The sequence below is a fragment of the Taeniopygia guttata genome, chromosome 1 (genome assembly GCF_048771995.1).
Source record: "Taeniopygia guttata chromosome 1, bTaeGut7.mat, whole genome shotgun sequence".
In the NCBI taxonomy this organism is placed as follows: Eukaryota; Metazoa; Chordata; class Aves; order Passeriformes; family Estrildidae; genus Taeniopygia; species Taeniopygia guttata.
In genome coordinates, this window is record NC_133024.1 from 52,225,324 (window position 1) to 52,247,176 (window position 21,853).

Genomic DNA, 21,853 nt, shown 5'->3' on the forward strand with positions numbered 1-21,853 from the left:
GTTTTCTACTGAAAGAACAGAACCTACTCATCAGTTTTTCAGCCAGCAACACTTTTCATTGTTGTTCAAGCAAAAAGCTTCTAATGGCAGAACTATTTTATTTTTTAAGGAAACATTGTATGTTTACACTATTATACATTATGACTTTCCTATGTGACTGGAAAAATTTTAACTGTCATTTTTTTAATGGACTGACTCAGTATTTTGATTTATTTTACTAGTGACTTTTAAAATGTCCTGAAGAAGGACAGGGGTGTTATCTACACCATGTGTACACTGTTTCTTAGCTTCTGTTTGTTTGGTTCTGCAGAACTGGCTGACCTACAGGCAGCACCATTAAGGAAATGCTGTTCACAGCAACATATTTTCTTCTACTTTTGAATTTAAGTTCTATTTTTCTGAAGCAATGAACAGTGTTGGAATGCCTATGAAGAAGCTTTTTACTAAGAGCCAAAGGTGGAGGAGCTTTAGAATTTGCAACCAGAGGATATAAAATTAATATTCTGAAGAGTCAAAATTGATTCTAGTTTTGATCATGTGATGAAGTCACAGACACACACACACACACACACACACACACACACAGAGAGAGAGAGAGAATATCAATAATAAAACATTTTCAATTAAAAAAATGAGCAAAAGAAGCATCATGAGATGAATAGACATTTTCAGCTGCAGGGCCAAATTATTTCTAAGTGAAGTTTTTCTTCAAATAGTTTGTACCCAGTGAGTGCCTTCTGACTCATACCTTAGAGAATGGAAGTATTCTACATGTTAATTTTAATAAAATAGCTGAGTAGCACACTTTAGAACCTAGTTACATAATAAAGCCACATAGCTCTGCATTTTGAGACCATTTGTTTTGTGAATATAGCAACAAGTCATTCACATCGTTTGCCATACAATAATAGTCAGGGAGCTATTTTAGGAGCAATGGTCCTTACACTGCAGACATCTAGCAAGACACTACAAAATACAATTTATTTACTTCAGTGCTTCACAAAGATTAACTTTATCCTTGGGAGGCTAATAACCCTAGGCTCCCTTAATAGTCCATGGAAAGAAATAAGCTCTTTCAGTTGATTCTGAGCAGACCCCTAGCTTGAAGGATGCAGCCCATTTGGAAAGAGTACAGAAGAGATCAAGAAGAGAATTCAAGACAGTGATCTGCTTGTAAAGATTGTGGAAATTTGACTTGTCATGAAGAGGGGCAATGACAGAAGGATATGATCATTTTAAAATACATAACAGAGTGCTGTAAAGTCTGTTGCCCATGTAGACAGTGAATAAGATAAAACAATAATATAGTAAGGAAGGCTTATATTTAACAGTAGAAAAATCTTCCAGCAGTATACATATGGAAGCATGCTGAAAGATTTTCTCTCTGTAGATTACAAAGGCTGTCATTCATGGGCTTATAAATTACTGCCATAAATATAACTGATTCCACCTGGAGAAATCAGGAGAATAGATGATCTGTGGACAGTTCTTAAAATCCTGTGGTTTTAAAACTACCTTAAGCATGGTTTTATTTTATGGAATGGGTTAAGGAGATTTCTGTCTTTAAATGAACTTTAACTTTTGAAAACCATTATCTTTGTTTAGTGTGCTAGAATATCTACTGAATGGTTATCAGATGCTTTGTTCCTTCCAATAAGAGATAATCAGCCTATGGATTCTAGAATTGATTCCCTGCCTATGAGCAGCATTTCATACATCATTCACTTGACACTATATTGTGTTCTTACAATACACGTGTGTATTAAGGCATTTAATATTACCTTCAGTATTGTCTTAGCTTTACTGAGAGATTTGATTCTCCAGTGATCCTATTTTTCCTATAATAATTCAGTTTACTAATAAAGTGTTCTGAAATGTGAGTCAAGATTTATACCCATTTTTCATTCTAGTACTTAAAGCTTTTTCAATCATCTCTTCATTCACTGCCCCTACTGAAAAAGTAGACTTCACTGATATCTTTTCAATGCAACAAATTTTTGGTCATTGATATACATATGTAATAGAGTAAATATTTGGCTTATTTTTCTTTTATTTTTACAAATGAAGTATAAAATATTTGTCATGAGACAATATTTTCAATTGAATACTATTTGTCTCTGTGTTCTTACAAACAATTCAGTGGGTTTGATCCTACTGGATATGATAATATATGCACTTTAGGTGAAAACACTAATAAATTTAACAAAAGGTGGGAGACTAAGGTTTCAAAATGGGCTGTTTTCATATTTTAAATTTATATAAACAGCAACATCTTTAATCAGTAATTTATTGAAATGAAAGTCCTTCAGTATGGTCCTCAATTTGAAATTCTCAAGAAGTTTTAAGGATTGAGATGTTATGTTGTCATTTCCTAGTGTTTCAACTGAATTTAAAATTTTTGCAAGCACTCTAATTGCCATTCATAGGATTAAAGTTTTAGGTTAGCTAGACTTTTAATAGTGACAACACCGTGTTGCTGATTAACACTTTTTCAGTATGTACAAACTCAATGAATTGCTGTCCAACACCACTTTTTGTCCTTTTCTTATAACATTTATTAAACTCTCCCAGGCATTTTATTTAAGTATTTTAGCAAAGTTTATCTCGTTAGAAAAAAGAAAGAAATAAAAGTACTGTAAAAGCACACAAATCTGAATGTGGCTTATAGGCAATTTAATGCCTACAATAACTTCCTACAATAGAAGTTCAAGATAATCCTAATCTTAATTTTGCTTTATTCTACTTTAAATTTTGTTTGGAAAAACTATATAGAAGTTTTAAGCAGCATGATATTCTATTTGTTTACATTTTATTTTTTCTTTTTCTGTAAATGAAGTAGAGCAGTTAATCTTTCTTTCCTCTCCCCTCTTCCCTAGTAGTACAATATGTACAATTTAAGAGACTGCACATCCTCCAGGTGAACTGAGGTGTTAGTGTGCTGTTGGAAACACACAGCATTTATACATTGCATAGCAGCTAAATCAAATTATTAAAAAAAAAAAAAAAAAAGGATAATTATGTGGTAAAGCCATTTGCTAGAAAATCTGCTATATTTTCTCAATAGTAGTAGGGAAGCCAGCAAATGAGAATAGCAAATTATTTTCATGTAAAACATTATGAAGTTGTGTGACCTCTAGTAGCAGAGAGGTCAAAAATCAGCAGTAGAATGGGCAAGAGAATATAAAATACCATGACAATGTGCAAAGGAAGTGCAAGCCATCTTCACTATCTTTTTCCTTAGTTTTTCTCTTCACTAAGAAAGGCTATATGACCTGAATTGAGGCTACAGACTGTAAATCAGCAAAATGTTGAAGAAATTTCTATTTTAAAAAATCTTTAGTCTGATTAAAATTTTCCTGCACAAATTATTTCTGGGCGTATTCTATATGAGGAGACAGTGCCAATTCTTTAAGCTTACATGTTCATGCCATTGGAAATCTTTTTATTTTAGAAGTTCAGAATTATGGAAATATGTGTGACCATAATTTTTTTATTAGAAAAGTAAATAAATGCCTATTACTTGTAAACCAAGGAAGAAACTTGGAAATGAAATGTTGTTTTAAGATCTGCAGGAAAGGAGAAGGCATATCTAAGCAATCAAATGTAATCTTTACTTTTCTGTAAACTGCCTTGAATTTTGATCTTTGACTCAGAATTTTAAGTGCTTGAGATTGGCAGTGCTTCATGTGCATAGTCTTCTTGGGAGATATTTTCTTTCAGCTAGTAGATGAACCATGAAATTGCTGAAATCAAATGGAGTTTTAGGATTGCACAGAGAGCACAGGCAGTTTTTCTTTGTTTACAGCAGTGGATAAAACAATGTGCCCGATGAGCTAAGCCAAGGAGAAGCATTTCTGCAGAGATACATTGTGAGTTTTTTCTCTTGGATTGAATCAGTGAACCAAATTCTCTGCTGCTATAAATTGTTGCAGATTACAGTTTTGTTAAAGGATTGCTGCTGTCCATTCTGCATGTCTTTCATTTACGTTCCTGTTCTTACTGTTCTATAATTCCAGCCAGGGTTCTTGCAAAATCATGTTTACCACTTATGTATCTGATTCCCTTGACAAAATCAATTTTGCACTACTAAGGACATCAGAATTGGACTACACAATGTATATACCAAAGGAAGAAAATTTATTTTGTGCGCATTCCTCTAAAAGGAGCAATCAAAGGGGCAGGGGAGTGGTGGTTTGAATTGGTTTGGTATAGAAAGAAGTATCTGATAGAAAAGCTAATTTTTTTTTAACTGTAAGAAAGATATGGACAGTCTCCGAAAAATGAACTGATGTTGAACTTTGACTCTAGTAAGAATAATTGCATCTTGTAAATTATTACCTTCTGAGTCCCCTAAACAGTAACAATCCACTGTAGGTGTTATAATGCTAATGATAACTGTGTAAAAAGAGTATTGAAATTGCAATTATTATAACCTTTTCTTTCTTAAGGTGCTTCATCTGTTGTGGTAATTCAATTTAATTAAATTTTCACAGGTTAGAAGGTATTTTTTAAAGGAACTTTGTTAAATTACTCTGGTACTGCAAGCAGTAATAACTATTGAGGTCATCCCTTTTTTTCCCCTCATCATATCTTGCAGAATGAGTTTGTTAAAGCCTCTAACCATTTAAAGTAGAGGTAAAAGGCAGTGTAGTTAGGGCACATGATAAGGGGATTTTTCTTGGGCAGAATTTGTAGGAGCAAATTGTCGCCTTTTTTTTGCTTTTTTTTGCTTTTTTAACACATCAACTCACTAGAATTCACATGAAAATCAGACAATGTTTTGGTGGGTGTAAAGAGATGTCCTCTGAACAAAAGTAAAATGGGTCTGTAAGAACTGGGATCCTTGTACCACCGATTTAGAAGACCCAAAACAAAGCAGTCTCACAAACTAGAGTGCATTAACTTACACATTCATTAAGATGATAAATAATAATCAAGGACTTGCATGTACACAATTTTTTTTCACATAGATTTTTTTTGAACTTAGCAATAGTACTTACTCTTTGGTTTCATGTGCAAGTCTTTTCAGAGATGGCTTCTAACTGCAAGTGCTACAGTATAATGTTGGGTGTCTATAAAAAAATCCATGTAATGTGGTGAAGAAAAAGAACATGTAGCTTTTGCTGTTGGCTTTCCTTTAAAGACAAAAAACCAAACAGACAGGTGTTTGACAGGTGCTCAGAGATTTGGAACATTCAAAGTGGTCCCAGTAGAACAGAATTTGTGGACCAAGCACAGGTGAGATACAGCACGGTAAATGCAGTCCAATGTTCCCCTTGCAGAGTTTATTGCATGTGACCGATCAAATCAAATTTAGTTATAGTACCTCCTCCTTTGACCTGCTACTTGGTATCCTGTTTCCTGCAGATCATTCTTCCTTGTCATATTTAAGGCTGTCAACATGCACCATCCCTCTGCCATGGTGTCAGCCTTGAAACAAGCATGGGGAGAGGGTAACGCAGAGTAGGACTTCAGCATAATTTTTCACATATGGTGCTCCTCAGTGTCACATCCTATAAAACCTCTAACATAAGACTGCTATTGTGGTGGCATGAAAAGTTTGTTGATCCTAACTTAATTTTCCTCATTCATATGCTTTTCTATTAAGACAACAAGGAGAAAAATGGTAAATATTAAAAATCAGTCAAGTTTTATATTCAATTCAAATTATAGCTCAGAATCATCTAAAAAGAGGTATTTGGAAGGATAAATGGGATCTTTTTTTGGGCAAAAAAGTCCAAACCAAATAATTTCTAGACAAGGATAAATTATTTTAATTCAGAAATATAGGCTTCTACACTAAAAATCTTCAATGCAGATTCTTTATGCATTTTTCTGTAGTTTTACCTTCCTGGATTTTCATCTGCAGTAACCTTCAAGAAATTACAAACATTTACATCATGAAAAGTTCTATTTTCCAGTGGAAAAGCCCCATGTTATTATGGGAAATTTTCAATTAAGTCTACCAAATCTGCTACAAAATTTATCCTTTGTTTCTGCTAGCTCAGGTAATTGGTTTTTCTTTTCTGTTTCTGCTTGACCTGTAGAGAAGCCTGTCACAAATACAGAGGCAGGCAGAATGTATATACCATAGGAACAGGTGACATCAAAGGACATGACTGGATTTGAGCAGCTCTGATACCTCTATTTCATACTGAGCTGAAAGTCAATTTTAAAAGTACTGTGTACAGGAATTATTGTGTTGGTCTCTGTAGTCCCATGAAAAGTACCAGTGTCTTCTTCAATAAAAACATTTCTTCTTTTTCTTTTGCTGTGTGTTGGGGAAAAAGCCCCAACAAATGAACAAATAAACAAAGAACATAATCGGACAAATAAGAACTGATTACAATACTGAGACAGGCAAAATTGACAAATTTTTAAACACCATCAAAGCCTAACCTAAGACAAATATTTTGGTTCACTCTTAAATGTGATAGATACACTGGTGGATTCTAATAAGTGGATTTTCTATTTAGCCAGTTGTTTCTCTTCACAATATCCAGCCACCTAGTGACTGCTTTGTGCCAGGTGGCATTTCTCCAAATATGTGGTATTTCCATGCCTCTGTTCACAGCTTTCTGGAGAGAGACAGATAAAAATACATCAGAATATCATTCTACCTGTGGATGAATGAAAATGCATATGACACTGTGACTAATTTAATAACAGACTAAAAAGTCAGTTAAAGAAGAATTTTATTAATGAGTTTAGGGTAAATGAAAATGTTATAAGAAAGCTAGAGAAAAGCTAAGAGAACATGCTAAATGTGTTTGAAAAATGAAAACATGCAGACCAGAAAGAATGGATCTATACCAAATATAAATGCTGTTTTGTAGGAGCTTAAAATAATCACTGTTATCCCCTGATTATCAGTATTTATAGCAGTTTATGATGAACTTTACATAGCTATTGCATAAGTCAGGTGCTTAGAATAAAAAGGGAAACTAGATGACTCTCAGATAGATAGAGCTCTCTGGCTTATTTGGAATCACAGGACCCAGAAGTTTGCTGTAGTGTATATTTAGTGCCTACCAGTTTGGTGCTTCAAAGGTAGGTCTCCCCCACAGAACTGCAAAGAAATCAAGGTTTCCATTTCCTTCTCTGTGCTGAAGACTCCCATTCAGGTACTCGATGTAGGGCATATCTGGCCAGTGTGAAACTTCATCAAAGGGACTTTGTTCTCAGAAAGAAAGAGTCTTAGAAGAAAAAAAAAAAAAAGCTTGGAGGTGGTCTCCTTACCAAGTGGGAAGGAATATTTTCACTCCCTTCTTTTCGTGGGTCTAAAATAGAAGCCACATGTTGGTGATATGAAAACGTTTCTGGAAGGGAAGATGAAAGATATTAACTGCTTTGCAGACAAAATATCCCAGAAGAGTATATCAAATGAAGGATTTATAAAAAATTGGGGGGTTTTTGTGTATTTGGCAAAGAATAAAAGGGTGAGAAAAATGATTAAAAATAAAAGAGATTTTTATTGCAAACAAATTTGCATCTGAGTAATATTTTTAATACTTTATATTTCTTATTTCCAGACTGTGAAATGTGTATCTTCTGACTGATGATTTTAAAGCAGCAAAAGAACAAAATAAGAGAACAAAAAAGCAATGCATTGCTTATATAAATGTAGTTGATATCTTGGACTTTTGCATATATTAGAAGACTAGGACTAGACTGTAGCAAAGCATTACCTTGTTTAAGACACAGATAGGTATTCATTAAGAACACCTTACTCTTGATCCTGATAGCATTTTAGACTCCCTCTCCACTGCCCATGGAAGAAAAATGAAATTAGCTATTGTAAGCATTTCCCAATTACTAAAATATGGTTATCTGATAGCTTTTAGAAAAGTTCATGGGATTGTCAAACCCTGCTGTTTAAAAGCTGTAGAAGTTCGAACATTAGTGGATTTTGAAAAATATGTTTTCCTTTTTATTTCTCTGTCTCCAAGGTTTTTTTAGCAGTATTGATCTTCAAGTCAATGCATCATTATGTCGTTCTGTGAAGCCACTCATATCCTATTGCTATGTAAGTGCAGCCACTGGGGAAAAAAAATAGAAGTGTCTTTTCAAGGAAATAATACTTGGATTGCAAGCAAAACCAAGAAAAGGAAAAGCAACAAAAGGAATTTCACTTGAATCCACAATCAATAATATTTGACCTTATCTGGTGCTTAATTGGTTGGTTCTTCAAGTGTTTAGAATGGTGGATTACTTGCCCAGTTAGTGGAGCTGTTTTACAGCAACTATGTACCTTTGTATTGATCAGAGCTGTGTGCTTGGTCATGATTACACCGTAATGGATTGTTCAATGGAAAGAATTTACTTGAGCGCTGTTAGCTCTTAATAAGTCACCAATGTTCACAGAACAGTGTGATTATTCTGTTCTGTTCCAGAGCTGAAAGATGCTGAAGCAATAATATTAGGAGACAATTTATAAAGCAGTGTTATCAAACTGAAAAGATTAAAGTTGAAGTAGAAAGCATTTGTGAGCTATGAAGAGTTGTCAATAATTTTGACTTGTTTTGCTCTTAACTTTAAATTTATTCAATTATTGTTACATGGAAGTATATATGTGTAGAAAGACATGCTTATCCATACACATGTGCCTACACAAGGTTGGATGTGTCCTGAAGGTAGAATTATGATTAAGTAATTATATAAACACATCTTTATGCTCTAGGTGGTCTTCAGTAAAAAAGGACTTTTTTTTTCCCTTTCTTATTCTAATTCTTATACTAGTTTTAATTTTATTCTTGTTAAAATTTAACGTCAATTAAATGTGGATTATGGCCAGCTTCTGAGAGTAGACCCTCATCACTTAAAGATACTTTGTTCAAAAGGACTAAGAAATTTATTACATGTAGTTCTTTTCATTTTCTTTTCTGCACTATATTTAAGCATATTTCTTCCATTTCTATGAAATGCAATAATTTTAATTAAAATCTCTCTAGACTTCTTTTAGGTCAGAGTTACATTCAGGCATGGGTTTTTAATTATTGTCATTAACAGGAATTCCTCTACTTACTAAACCTCCAGTTTCATGTAGATTTCAGTAATGTGAAAGCCAAGCATAAAAATTCTAAAAAGAACTCATTATCTAAATAGTGTGTCCCTGTCTAATTATGCAAGTCATTCAGCAAAACATTTCTGTTATCATTAAACAGCCAGTTGGCTCCTGTATGTTGATATGCAACCACAATGACTTCAGCTGAGCAGATAGTTAGTGTTGCAGTGCATAAAATAAACACAGAACTGTTGACATGACATATTTAGGACAAAAGAAGAATATATACAGTAGTTAGGAAAAAAAAAAAACAGCATGCTGAATATTTTTGGTTTGGAGACACTGTACAATTTGTTCATATAAATCCTTTGCAGAGTTTCTTTTTCAGTTATGAATTCAGAGCATACCCTACAGCATTTTCTCATGCAGCAGAAACTAATTGAGGGAATTCTCTCTATTATTTATGGACTTTACATTAGCTTAAAATTCCTCATATTTCACAAACAGTTTCTTTAGAATGGAGGAGTATAACCTTGATCTAGATTCTACAGTTAGATTCCATTAAATTCATGTAACCTTATTACTTCTCAGCCTATGTCTCAACACTGTTTTTATCTGAAGAAAATGTTCTTCTCGAGCTGAAAGTGCATGATGCATCTTTTAATAGAATTATTTTTCACTGAAAACATGTCAGCACAGCAATAGCAGCAAAAAATTTCTATAATTCAGTATGGAATGCAAAGCATCTGCGACAAGGACAGAGAAAGCTTTAAAGATAGATGGTTATTCAAGACTGTTTTGTAGATTGTAGATTCATATCCTAATCAGTGTTCACAGTCAGATTGAGTAGCTTTATCTGGAAACTTCTGTTGTCTTAAGTAAAAAAACTATTTACAGTAAAGTCTGGTTATATGTTTATATGCATAAATGTTATATGTTATCTGGTTATATGTTTATATGCATAGATGTTTATATGCATGCATATATGTTGTATATATGCATGTAAAAGAAGTAAATAAGACATTTATGTATGGATTTTTCTCCCATCAGAAAGGCAGTGTGTTTAACAGTGAAATCTGTGTATTTGACCAGTAAAACACCCTTTTTTTCTTATTGTAAATAATAAGAAATAGGGGTGTTTTTTTTTGTTTTGGTTTTTTTGTTTTGTTTTGGTTTGGTTTTTTTGTTTGTTTTTTTTTTTTTGTTTTGTTTTGGTTTTTTTTTTTTTTTTTGTCCTACAAGTGTGATTTTCTTTACTAGACATAGGCTTTTGGGTTTTAGGACATTTTTCATCTGGATGACCTTTCAAACCATCATTTGTACGCAGACAAGTGTAATGAATCTTCTTCTGTTTTCTCTTTTCAATTCCACTAGGTATTTGTGACAGGGTACTTCATTATGGTTTTTCCTTCTGAAAGTTGCCTGAAACTTTTTTTGAATGAAAGGCCTTTTTCCCCTCTTTTAAAAAGAAGATAAAAATAAAACCAAGTTTTCTGAAAAGGTCTTGACAGAACAGTGAAATGCAAGCAGTAATTCCAAGGACTGGATCAAATGTAACACAGACCAGGATATTTTTTGTGGCACTAACAATTAATGTAGGAAATAAAATTACATGGGTTTTGAAAAGCAGACTGGAATCTCTGGAACAAAAAAAAAAACAACCAACCAAAAAAAAAAAAAACACCAAAAAAACAAACCAAAAAAAGCCAGAGTAGTTCTTCCCCTTGCTCCAAGTTTATTTTTATAAACTGAACATGTTTATTGGTTTACTCACATACACACCTTTAGACAACCCAAATTCCATTTATAGTTTTATTTTGCAAAATGTCTTTTATGTACTTTTATTGGATTTGCTACAGAGTCTGCCTATACCATGAGTATGCCTGGGACTGTGTTAAGGCAACGAGGTCAGCTGTGGGCCCTGTACCACTGTGCAGTCTCAGGAGAAGCATGACTGGATCTGGGAACAACCCCTGCCCCATGCTCTCCTCCCCACACTGTGACTGGGAAAGGCTGTTCCAGGAGAAAACCATTCTAGGCTCTGTCTCACTTGGGCACTGGTGTTTTTCTCATTTAATGCCTGTGAGATACTGAATTAATGGACAGGCTACCCATAGTGGTTTAGCCTTCTAGGTTCTTTAGCTGGTTTGCCTAAAATAAAAGTGGAAAAAAAAATCCCAACTCTAAAATAATCACTGTTAGAAACATGTATATGTCTAGGCATGTAATTACACTTCTTTCCAATTACACCCATTTCTCTCATATAAAAAATTAATCAAGTGATTCATAAAGGCTAATTAATTGAAGTTTCTCCATAACAAAGTGCATATGTCAGTGTTGTAGAAAGCAAGCTACTGCTAGAAACTTCTTTTCCACTAATCAACATTGTGAATAAAACAACAAAAAAGCCAATCTGTACTTTCTTTATAACTAGAATGAATATTCAAAGGTAAAATATAGCAGAGGAAATTATATGGGAAAAATTCAGCAGGAAAATGTCTGAAAAACAGTGATTATTTTTAAAATTTGGTCTGAAATATTCTCACTAGCAAACATTTAATTTGCTATAGTTATTACTGGAGTTTGCAGACAAAAATATCATGACATTAAGCAGGAAGAATGTTGGTAAATTATGTTAATTGGTAATTAAAAGCAAGGATTCTGATATTATTTACTCCATTAAATTTAAAATAATGCTAGCTCTTACCAATTTAAGTTCAATATCAGTTTTTGACTGGGAATAAGCAGTAACTTAGATAAGAATCTCAGAATATTTTTTTCTAAATCAGTTTTTCATGAAAGTTTCAAGGGGGGCAAGCGAAGAAGGGAGCCAGATGCAGCTTTCTTCAAATAGCAGAGTAGGGAAAGTGCCATTCTCATTCTTTGTTCACTATTTAACCCCTGTGATTCTTAAAAAGATTTGTATAATCAGCTACTTTGAAAAGTACAAGAATTTTAAACCTTTTGATTATAGATCGCCAGGAGTGTAGCCTTCCTTTTGTCTACTTTAAATATCTAAATTGACCTTAGAGAATCTAAAGAAGCACCTCACAGATCTTTTTAACATTCATAGTATTTGAAAGTGTTGAATTTTTTATCTTCTTTGAACACCACAAGTTCATCTGGATAAAAGAAGAGTTTTGTACATTTAGAGACAGTGGAAATTCTCCAAGGAAATCCTGTGGTTCAATGAAAAATTTCATCCATATGAGAGCTGTATAAACCTGACCCTCATGACTGCAGAACCAGTAATTCAAATAAAATCATATATAAACTGGCATAGGGTCATAGCACTAGATAGAGTGGTCATTGCTGTGAAGTGATGGATGGGCCTATAATAATGTCAAAAACTGATACTGATTCCTGAAGGGTCTTCTGCTTTCAAAATAAGCAACCTTCACCTTGCCTTCAAAATCTTGCTGGGGGAGGGAACTGTTTCCCTTTCTTGGCCTAGATAGATATTTCAAAAGCTTATTCCCTGATACTTTTTATATTCACCAACCATTTGTGCTAGCTGTTTCTATGATTTATAGCAGAAGAGATTCACATGAGAAATCATTGTCTGGAATAAATAGTACAGAGATGGTATGCACAGCATAGAAGACAACCTGTGGTGAATGGCAGCCAAGAGGGTGTGATGGGAGTTAAGTTATGTATGTTTTACTTATAACTGTTTTACACCCCTTTGTGATGCACAGGTGGTATGATGCACACTGTGAATCTTAAACATTTCTATTTCTGTTTTAGCTTTGAGGAGGGAGAAATACTGTGCTCTGTATTAATTGCATAACTTTGGCTCAAGCTTTTAAGTGTGACAAATGGAGATGTGCCAAACTGCCTGAAAGTAATTCTGGTTGTCAGTGAACCACAGTGGCTGCCAGTTTGCAGACAATTTCTAGTCTTCTTGAGTCTGTCACATCTCTTTCACGCTACCTATTTACCATCTGAATAGAAAGCCAGCACTGTGAGACATAAATAAATGTATTTGTCTTTAATATGACAGTGTTTCTTTGAGGGACTTGTGCTACGCGGAGCTACACATCATGAACCAACCTGAACTTCTGCAATGACACAAATTGCAGACAGGTCTCCTGAAGCAAGCAACCATTAAGGTGCTGCGGGAAGCCAGAGAACATAATTAATAATGAGGCGACTTTGTGGTTACCACGTAATTTTCTTATGTTGGAATGATGTTTGTGTTAGTTTAGCTCATTCTCCCCAGGACACCTGAAAAGATATTTGTGATAGAACAAACAACCTACCCCTGCGGATGTGACAGCAGAAGGCTTTGTTGCTTTATGAGTCTGATCCAAAGATGCCTTCTGTTCCTTAGTTTACAGGAAATCCAGGGTAAACCTTTTATTTACAGATAGGGAACACTTGCCGGAACAGAATAAAAAAGCAGCTGATTAATCAGCATGCAGCCTTCATCTTGTAGGGCCTAGCTGCCTGGACCTTTTTATCATTTGGAAGATTAGCCTTGGTGAGAGAAATGTTGTGTGGAAATACCTTTGATAGCTCTGTGTTTTAGTCTATCATGCTTTGCAAAGTCTGTGTGTTAGAACAGAGGATGTTCATAGCTGGAGGAAAAAAATTGCCTCATACTAGTTCTGTACTGCTGCCCTTTGAAGCAAAATGAGAGGAAAGCTTGCTCTGCAACTTCAGTTGATAAAATCTGTTTTCTGGACCATTATCAAGTCTAAACATATATCATCTACGAGAAATAAGGCAGACAAAGGATTGTACTCCTAAATAGGCTTGGAATACCTAGGCAACTGCTAAGAAAACAAAAATAAGGAACAATGCCCTGCTACTTCGACCCTTAAATTATGCAGCTGTTCATTACCAGAATTATATATCTCATGCTGCCCTTTGGAAGGAACGCATGGTGCACAGAGCTGGAACAATTACTGAATTATAGTACAATAAGAAAGGCCTCCTAAAGTGTCACATGCATGTAGAGGAAGATAAGAAAGGCCAGCTTAAATTCTTGGCATTTTAAAGAAGGCAATCAAGAAACCCTTTGAATTCTTTGGTGTTCTTTCCCTGCAGTTCATCTACATTTTTATGCCAGTCTGACAAAGCATCCCATTCATGTGTCAGCACTCTCGTCTCTGGATGCATTAGTGTTTATTAGAGGCTGAATTTGCAGATGCTACCATTTGAAAACAGTAATAGAGCCAGTTGTGTGGCCTTAATATTTATATAATTAATAATGATTTCATGCTTCCCTCCCCAGTGCTTCTGAAATAAAAACGACTGCATTAGCATGGTCAAGCATAACAGGGCTCAATGCAATCCTGTAAGCCTAAATTGTTGTGCCATAACAGGCTTTAAATTTTACCCTGAAATAAAATGTGTTGTGTTAATCTGCTTACTGTTAATGAATTATTTGGGTGACACATTTGGCACATTTTTGCACATTTAGCTATAATTTCTTTTATATTGATCACACATAAAATGTATACTCTAAAGAGGGGGCTAAAATGTCTTGAGCTTTTTGTATTTGAAAATAATAGCATTTTTCATTTCCCAAAAGATGTGACTATGTCCTAGAAATTAGCCTAAATAAACGCTTTTTATTTTTATTCCTTGCAGTTATATTTTCAGATAGTGTTTCTCTTCATGCATTTGGATTGTACAGATTATACCATAATCACACCCAGACTTTCAATGAAGCAAAAGTCATATGAGTCATATTTCTAGTTGATATATTACTTATTCAGAAATAGAGCCTGTTGGTAAAAATAAGAATTACAGGCTTCTAGTAGACTTAATGCAAAAGTGTTTTGTGTGACTACATGCTAAATGTTTCAACATGTTGACAAAGGTAAAATCATAAGGAAAAGCAATTTAATAATACATCAGGCTCTCTATTCTATTTCTTTCATTGAGACTAGAAGATTTCCATTATTCCTACATGTTGAAATGAAAAACAAAAATGAAGTTGGCAGACTGGGAGAACATTTAAAAATGCATGAGGTTTTTGTTCATCTGTTTGGTTTTTTTTATTATTATTCTATTGATTTATCCAGAGTTTTGAAGGTGATTGATTCAGTAAATTATCTTTCAATCAGGATCAAATTCTAAGCTAATATTCTATAAAAACTGACAAAGGAATTATTAAGGACTGTAAAAATTTTAGAGTCTGTCATTTTGTTGTGTAAATATTATAAAACTTTAGAAAAAGAAAAAGCAAAGCAAACCCTTTTAAATAAAAATACAAAAAAAGGAATGACTTGCCTCTTAGATGATCCAGCTAACAGAATTTATATGTCTGGGGCTTTGGACTGATGAGCGAATACAGAGAGAGCTCTGATAGGCTTACTGTGGGGCTATGCCTGAGGAACAGGATCCCCATTGTCAGAGCTGAAAGACACTTTTCTTGCTTTTGTCTCAGAGGCTCTTTAACTGTGTTCACAGAGTAGCTTTACCAGAACTTGTAGGGATTGTGTATGAGGGTTCTTGTGTCTTTTGTCTTATATTCAGTTTACTTTGTTCTGCTGTAAGCTAGTCACTAAAAGCTTGTATCACTCCAATTTTCAATAATATCTCTACTGTGTAGATGAGGCAGAAGTCACTTCTCCCCTTGCTCCATTCTCAGTGACCCAAGAATGGGAGGCTTGAGAAGGAAAAATAATTGACAAAGTCATCAATGCTTTTTGCTGTTTCCTTGCACAAGTACCTCAAGTAGTAAAGTACTTACGCTGCAAGGGAAGTTGTAACTATCTTATGCAGTAACAGTTCAGTTTGTCTTTTACACTTAAGCTTCCAAAACTTAAGCAGACCTTAATCAGAAGCAATATGCCATGTGAAGCATAAAACATATGGAAATCCATCACTGAAAGTAAGTTCCCTCTTTGCCCAAACCAATCAGTGGTAGAGAAGATTCTGAAGGGAGATTGTGTGTAGGGTTCTGGTCTCAGGTCCGTGTGCTTATGGTGCAGATTACCAGGTGGGCATCACTGTGCCTGCATAGCTCCTTTTCTGATGGGTGTTGGGCTGTGAGTGGATATCATGTTTATTATTTGCTCATATTATTTGTTTGTGATCGATAGATGAGGTCAGAAGGGGAACTTCAGACAAGAGATTGAGTTTTACAATTGTTCTGTATAATAGAGCGTTTCCAAGAGGAGGCACAATATGAAAACTTACAGGGTTAATAGAGTAGAACAGAGGATCCTTAGCCCCATGTAAAGATACAAATGGCATAGGCATTCTTTTAAAACTAGAAATCGTATGTTAATAGGAACTTGACAATTCAGATTTGAATGATCTTTGCCATTGTAAATGAAAGCCATTACTAGGACACATTCTTAGATTCCTTACTGAAAATTAATCCATTATAAATATAATCCATAATTAAAGCTTGCCATTGCACTGTTTTAGCAATGCATTTGCTCTCATGGAAGTTTTGTTTTTGGATAGGAGAATTGCCAAACTGAAGTAAAGTGATACCTTTCAATTGATAATGTTACAAGATTTTAAGATTAGGAGCTCTGGTTTTGATATTTCAGGATATGGTTTGAATAATATGATTTTAGTTATTTAGGGTTGCAATTTATTATAACAAGCAAAACACTCTACAAATCCTTTGAGAGAAAGAAAATTTTCATATTAAAATATAATAAGAAAGTAAGATATATTTTTTTCTTTCTTGTACTTATAATACTGTGGTTAGCAATAATGTTTGTTGCAAATTTATATTTTCAAGTAAACAGACCTTACTTCATTGTTTTTTACATGGCTGATGTTGAATAGCACTGGCTTGTTCTTATGTCTCTCTTACAGGGACAGATTCTGGGGGTGATCCCCTCTGACTTTAGTGCTGCTGTAACAGCTGATACAACTGGGGATTAGGTTTACGATGTCTGTGAGCAGTTCTTCCTTGAGAGGAAATAAAAAGAGAAAAGGATTTACATTTTTTTTGTGATTCTTTGTTCCTATGGAAATTGATGACACCTTTTTTTTCTATGAGATGAATTTCAACTTTTCATATCTCTTGAGAATGAATTTCAGGCACCAGGGAGAACAAAAGAGAGCATTCCTAAGTAGGAAGAATGCTTTCAGCCGAGATACAAAAAACATGACACCCCCCACACTGGTCTGTCTTGCTAGAGGGGTTACTAGTCTGTCATCTCTTGCACAGTTTTCTCAGTACTTCTTTTGAGTGATATAAGACTCAAATTTAGGCCTGTGAGCTGCAGATAGCTTTTCCTGAGATCAAACAGAGAAAAGAATGTCTATTTTGGCTTTAAACATTGGATTGCAAATATAGGGCTGTTGCTCTTATTATTGACAAGTACTTCTTTGTACCTCTTTCTCTGCACTCTCCAAATTCCATCATCAGCCATTAGCTCCAAACAATGTATCAGGAGGTATTTTTTCTTTTTTTTTATTTGCAGCAACTTTGAATGCTTGCCTTTTCTTTATGTCTCCTGCTACTGCTGTTAAAATATTAATATCCTTGATTTTAAATAAATAAGACCTCTATGTTTCTCTAAATCAATGTGATTATAAAAAAAACCTTTCTACCAGGGAATTCTGGGTGAATGCCAATTTATCCTTACAATAAAAAGATACTTTCCTACTGGAGATTTGTAGGCTCTGGCTGAAATATAAGGATGATTCTGACAGCAATCCTAGGGTAAAACAGGAGTAATTTAGCTGAAGTCATCTGGTACTGGTGTACACAAGATTAAAATCAGCCTTTGCATATATGAGACACGCATGTATCTTAGCATAAGTCCAGTTGTTACTCTAGAAATGTTTTTGAATTAATGCTTCAGTAAATATTTCAATTCTGGCAAACATTTCACTGGTACCCATTTTAAAATAGGACACAGACATTTTAAAAGGATGTATCATCTGTCAGTGGGCAATAAATAGGATTATTTTATTGATGCAGCAATTGTTTACCTAAGTCATGAGACAAATGGAGCAGCTTGTGATAAAAGGGAAAAAGATATCCAGTCTGAATTCTCTTATTCAGGAGGGAGGGATACCACCTCTTTCAAAAAGATCACTCTTACTGTTATGATTAACAGGATGCTTTACAGGAATCCCATCCTTCAATAGCGCATTGCTTCAGGGAGGTATCAAATGGGTCTTTCTGAAAATAAATTAGTTTTCAAGTTTTAGTCTTTGTTCTTCTTGGCTTCCTCATTTAACAGTCCAGAATAGGGCATCCATTGCCATGGTATTAGAGGGCTATATAATCCACAACCTGCTGTGTTGCCCTGTAAGGTATGGAAATTCTATTATCTTCATTTTATAGATGAGCATAAAGAGACAGAGGAACCAAATGACACTGCTAAGGTCACACACATTGTCTTTGATTTAGGACATATCTTGAAAGATCTGTCTTCTGTTGCTGCAACTGTAGAAGCTGAGGATGCCATGTATACACCCGAACTCGGCACTTTGGGTAATTTAGTAGCCAGCAGGGAGAAGCAGACACTTTCAGGGCACAATAAAGTACAACCTAGAAGAGTTCAGATGAATCACATGGTGAAAGGAAAGAGCCTGTTTAAAGAGTTTAGTTGATTAGCTGAAAGGTATTCTTCAATTAGAAACGAAGAATCTAATTTCATCAGATTTTTCCTTTTTCTAGTACCCTCCTTTATTAGATGAGATTTTTCGGAAGCATTCATACTGAAAAATCTCACTTTCTTGCAAAAAATTCTTATCCTTAATGCTGCAAATTCTCTTGTAAGGAATTATAAATCCTTTTATCTATCTTGTATTATAAACAGTGCATTGTGACTATAGTTTCTTAATAGTTTATTGCTGCACCACCTTCTATTGTACACTAGCTGCCTTGACTGTAGTTAGACATTAAGCAATTAAATACAAGACTATAAACTTCCAAAAATTTGTAAAACAAAGTCTGATGGTTTTATTGTGGAGTTTTTGCTAAATTAAGAATCTAAATCTTGGGGTGGAGTTCAGTAGTGTCTTATCATAGACACTGTGTGGTCAAGATTTAGTCTCATTTCAACACTTTCTCTTAATTTAGAAAGTAATTTGATGTCTCTATTTGTTTTTCAATGGTTTTCACCTTTTCATCTACCTGGGTTTATTCTTCTAAATGAGAAAAGCTGAAATCTACTCTTTAACAAGAAAGACTCTTGCCTTTTTTTTTTTCCTTTAATTCTTCTGATAACTTGGTCTTCACTGAAAGTACCTTCCAGTTTTATGTCCGGAACACATTGCATCAGCCCTTTCCTTATAAGTCTATATTAAGTTCATTATTGAAAATATTATTCAGGATTAGTTCTGACATTCAATTATGTGGGACGTCTCTCCAGCTCCATCTCTTCCCTCATTGAATCAGCCTACAGGTTCCATTTGCCTATACTGCTAAACTAAAAGAATTTACTATATGGAACTTTATCATATGCTCTGCTGAAATCTAGAGAGATGATATTTACTCAATTTCCTTTGCTTCTAAAAATGAAGTAATTTACCATGGTAATCTCACATTATCTACCATTCTTGACATATTTGTGTCAGACTTACCCATTTATCAGTTGTTATGGTGTTATACTTTCCCTTTTAGTTCTGTTTTATTCCTTCAGATTAATTCTTATAGATTTGTGGCAATTTGTGCCTGCTTTTTTCCCTTCCAAGTTTCAGTATACATTTATGACACCCCAGTCAGGTAGCACTCATCCTATACATCATTTATTTATAAAATGGATTGGTGTTGAATGTGGATTTTCCCTCTAATTAATTTTACCCTTTTGTCTGCAGTGAATGCCTCTCCAATAAACAGCAGGTACCAGACAAAAATACACAAAGCATGGACAAGGAACATTACGTGATATGCAACAGAGTTAGCATGTGTTTAAGCAACTGCTTCTAGTTGGTGCTGTGACTGCTGCAGCCCATGCTTAGGTGGGCATTTGTGCAAACAAGTGCTGCACAAATCACAAGAATGATTAAGTCTTAATCATTCTTGTCAACAAGGAGCTCTTACTGACTCCATCTTTTATCTGTAACATAGTAGGACTCCAAAGGTTTACTAAGATGAAAACTAAGTAAAGAGACAGAGAATACATTCTTAATGCATAATATTTAGAACAAAGAATGCTTTTAATGTGACTGCCTTCTAAGAAAGGGATGTACAAGATAGCACTGGACAATTTACCAAGGGTTTTTTGTCATTCCCATGCTCTTTGACACCATGGGTGTTGAAACTGACAGAGCATGAAGTTCCTTTGAAAGTCAGACTACTGAGAAGTTGCAAAGTGATTACCTGAGACTGTGAAATAGATTAATTAACAAAGAAAAAAAATGCAGTGCTTAATAAAAAAGTTCCATATTCAAGGTGTCTGCCAGGTGTTTTTTGCTTTCAGTGCTATTTATCTCCCCACAGCAGGGAACAAAATTTTCCATTATAATCAGGAATACTGCTAGCACTTAGTGCCTGAATGTGGGACCAAAGACAAATTACAATGTAATCAATATTTTCAAACTTTTGTGAAGGGTTTCTGCTGTCACCTTGCACTCAAAAATGCTATTAGCATTAGTGAAAAGTTCAGATGTTCCTTTTTCCATTTTGTTGGCCTGGCCCACTGTCCTACAGCTACAGCTTTAGCCCCCTAATACTCTAAAAATCCATACTGCTATGGTGAGAGATATCTGCAATACTCTGAAAGTGAAATTAATAAATGAAATTCCATTCTATTTTTTTTGTGTCACAATGCAGGGAAAAAAAAAAATGAAAGAAAAGGCAAGAAAATTTTGTCTAGCAAAATTTTCCTGAAATGCCTCATCATGTGCTTTGAGAATGATCTGAAAGCTGTGGTAGAAAAGGGGCTCTGTCCAGATGGAATCCACTCACAAGTGAAAGAGCTCAAAGGTAATTAATTTTGCAAGTAAAAAAGACAGGTTTTTGATACAACATATAGTTTTAAGGAAATAACTAACTGTGTAAGGAAACATTTCCTAATCTGTGCATACACATTAAAAGATCAAAATGATGAAGTATTATGGCAAAGCCACAGGTAAGACATTGCTCCAGATTGAAATGCTAAATCTAGCTATCTACAATGAAGCTGTGTACATAATAGGTGCTGTAACTTCTTGTTGTTTTTAAAGGAGATTTAATCAAAGCAGTATAATTGCAAGAGCTGTTCAGATTCATTTCTGTACATTAGGTTTGCTGATTTACTGTATTTTATTGACTAGACCAACTGATAAGATTGAAAGGATATATGTTAATTAAAACGAAGAATTAGAAAATACATATATCTGTGGTTCCCATGCAGGTATATACATTGCAAACATCTAAAACTTTATTTCAGTTTTATCCTTGTCGTCTCTGTAGCACTACATCACCTTGATCCTTTAAGCAGCAAATATGCAAGACATTTTTTTTTTTGAGAAAAGTACAGAAATACAGATGAGAAGCGAGTTGAAATGTCCAAAAAGATGGTAAGCACAACTATGTAGGGACAGCTTGGAAAAAGTAGAGTCCTGAGCTGGAGAGCTTGTAAAGGAAGAATTAGTATAGTATATAGGGAAGCTAAATGCTAAAGGAATGACTTGCAGATTGCAAGGGAATTGATCTGTTTTCCTTTAGTTCATGCCTTCCTAAATCAGGCTTACCTGTAAAATTCATTTTGCGTTCTGTAGTGACAGAAGACCAAGTTTTACACCCAACAAAAACAGTAGCAAAACTCCAACCTACTTTAAATGGGAGGAGGTATGTGACCAATGAATGTGTGGAAAAACAGCTGCCTGTCTCTGCTGTCCCACCAAATAAATTTGCCTGGAATATATCTTTTTTGTCTATCAGTAAAGTATTCTAGTATCTCAGGTTTTAAGTATTTGGCAATGCTT

At 34.5% G+C, this 21,853-nt stretch overlaps 1 protein-coding gene and 1 long non-coding RNA gene across 5 annotated transcripts in view; one reads left to right on the plus strand and one right to left on the minus strand.

The window, feature by feature from the left end:
- The window catches only part of PCDH9 (protocadherin 9), a 670,991-nt gene that overhangs the window by 634,572 nt on the left and 14,566 nt on the right, over positions 1–21,853 (plus strand). The gene's annotated exons all lie outside the window — the stretch shown is intronic.
- On the minus strand, positions 545–20,865 carry LOC140685289 (uncharacterized). The gene is made up of 2 exons (XR_012058686.1): positions 7,033–20,865; positions 545–6,578 (listed from the first exon to the last, which is right to left on the minus strand). It is a non-coding gene; the product is annotated as an uncharacterized lncRNA (long non-coding RNA).